At 38.5% G+C, this 2,592-nt stretch overlaps 1 non-coding gene across 1 annotated transcript; it reads left to right on the top strand.

Moving 5' to 3' along the window:
- The first annotated feature begins 217 nt into the window (after positions 1-217).
- Positions 218-324, top strand: LOC131608405 (small nucleolar RNA R71). Its single transcript, XR_009285668.1, has one exon. It is a non-coding gene; the product is annotated as a small nucleolar RNA R71 (small nucleolar RNA).
- The last annotated feature ends 2,268 nt before the right edge of the window (positions 325-2,592 follow it).

Here is a 2,592-nt window from a genome sequence, read left to right as displayed (position 1 = left end):
TATCCCACTATACGTTGAAGATTTCTCTCCAGAAGTTTTCTCTGACTGAGCTCTCTCGCTTCCCCATTGATAATGATTATGAGCCATACTCTCGATAAGTGCATAGGCATCAGCATACGCTTTGTCCATCAGTGTGCCACCTGCAGCGGCGTCAATTGTAAGTCTCGTATTGTAGAGGAGACCATTGTAGAAGGTGTGGATAATTAACCATTCTTCTAATCCGTGATGTGGACAGAGTCTAAGCATGTCCTTGTATCTCTCCCACACTTCGAATAAAGACTCGTTCTCTTTTTGTCTAAACCCATTGATCTGGGCTCTTAGCATGGCGGTCTTACTAGCTAGGTGGAAAATAATGTGCCAGGAAGACTTTCTTAAGTTCATTCTAGGTCATGACAGAATTGGCAGGTAAAGACTGGAGCCAAGCTCTAGCTCTATCCCTTAGTGAAAAAGGAAAAAGGCGCAGTCGGATAGCTTCCGCACTAACATTATTCGCCTTTACAGTGTCTGCATATTGCAAGAACACTGACAAATGAAGATTAGGATCTTCCGTCGCATTTCCAGAAAATTGGTTTTGTTGTACAGCTGACAACAACGATGGTTTTAGCTCGAAATTATTTGCCTCAATAGCAGGAGCAGCAATGCTATTGTGAGGTTCAGCTTGCGAAGGAATAGCGTAAGATTTGAGAGGACGCGGCTGTTCTCCCATGGTTGATTCTTCAACTGGTTCAGAAGTAGGAGTAGGAACAAGAGTGCGAGTACGTCGTAATCGACGTGATACAGTGATAAAACGTTCCGATTCGGGAATTGGCAGCGCTAAGTCTTCACTTCGAGAGCGAGTACTTGGCATGCACAAAGGGATTAGAATAATTAAGTTGCCTTAGTCTCTACAACGTAACAGTTAATTACGATTGTCGACTAAATTACTTCCCCGACAACGGCGCCAAAAACTTGATCGCGACAAAATGGGGTATGTCTGTGATTATGACTGCAAGTGCACAGTCTATCGCGTAGTTTTAAAAGATATCGAACCCACAGGGACTAAGAATCGACCTAGTGTAGTTAATCGTTACTACGTAAACCTAAGGCTAATATCTGATTGATTATGATCAGACGGGGAATTGAAAAGAAATATTATTGAATTAAATAGGCGAGAGTATAATCGGTATGTAACGGTCAGACGTCGGGGATCTAGTAAACTATCGACGCGAATCGTAATTTAAAATACTCTTTCTGTAGAAATCACTTGTTTAAAAACCTTCCTCTCACACTCTCGTGTTTATTGATTATGATCTCATTATTAAACCTAAGTGAGCGCTCTCGCTGTATCAAATAAAGTTTAAAGATGATTTTTGAAAACCGATGAAGTCTAATTAACCTTAAAGCGCTCTCGCTGTATTTAAAGTTAATGTTTAATTTCTACTGTCCAGTTAAAATCTCAAACTCTCTTTTTTATTGATCCTAACTTCTATTGTTTTTAACTCTTGTTACAAAACAGTTAAATTAAGCATTAGAAATTAATACCAGATAAATAAATTTAATTAATAAAATACGTCGACAGTGTTACTCGATTCCCTCGTTATGTGACCTTACATACCGATAAAAATAATTTAGTCGAACATTGTTTTAATAGACAAAACAGAACAAATATAGCAGGTATAAAATAATCCGGACATAATTCTAATGACTAACATAAACAGACAATAATAATTTAAAGCAATTAAATGAACCTGAATTTAATATAGCAAACTGAAATTGAAACAGAGCAGCACTGGTTCTTGAATCCGGTACTGAAATTGAGTTCTTGAAAATAAATCTGAGTCCTAAACTAAAATTAATTCTGAAGCTAACAATGAAAACTTAATCGCAATAGAATTTCCGGTGTGGAAATCTATTGCAGGAAGTGGGTAGGAAATAAGAACGGAACTTGGAGAACAGCAGAAGAAAAATAAGACGACACTGGGGTAAAATTCGTGACCCTCTCAATAATTCTTGAAGGGTATTTATAGAGTTGGTGCAGAGTCTTGATGTGGAGTTTGTTTTCGTCTGTTGTTGTTCTTTCGGAGGAGAAAATGGCGGAGAGTGGAAAACTGCGTCTCTTCAAGGCCTATGTGTGTGACTAACGTCACACACCATATTTAGGGGGTGCCAAACGGCGTAGGGGGGGGGGATGCCGACCGGCAGGCTTCTCCACATGCCTTTCGTCACGTGCTTTCCCAGTCATGCGCGTTGGGCTTCCTTTGTTCTGGGCCTCCTTCTTCTTCTAATTGCACCTCCTCATTTAATTGGCATTTTAAGCAGTTCTTCTCCATTTTAAGTCCTTTTTCCGACTATTTCTTTTGTGAGCTCCGATTAAATAAATTCCTGAAAACAAATAGAAATACCGGCATAATACAAAATAAAATAATAAAATTGAAATAAAATAGAATTATAATGCATGTAAATTAAGCTAAATATACGATACGTTTTCGCGTTATCAATTACCACCATCAATATGCACACAACGCCCACAGCTACTGTTACTTCTAAAGTAAGGATTTAACCACATAACATAGCTATACTACCACACCACAAGAGCAGTTATCAAGTATAATA

The sequence above is a fragment of the Vicia villosa genome, linkage group LG5 (assembly GCF_029867415.1).
Source record: "Vicia villosa cultivar HV-30 ecotype Madison, WI linkage group LG5, Vvil1.0, whole genome shotgun sequence".
Classification (NCBI taxonomy): Eukaryota; Viridiplantae; Streptophyta; class Magnoliopsida; order Fabales; family Fabaceae; genus Vicia; species Vicia villosa.
Note: the sequence above shows the minus strand (reverse complement) of the source record. Positions and strands in the feature narration are given on the sequence as shown.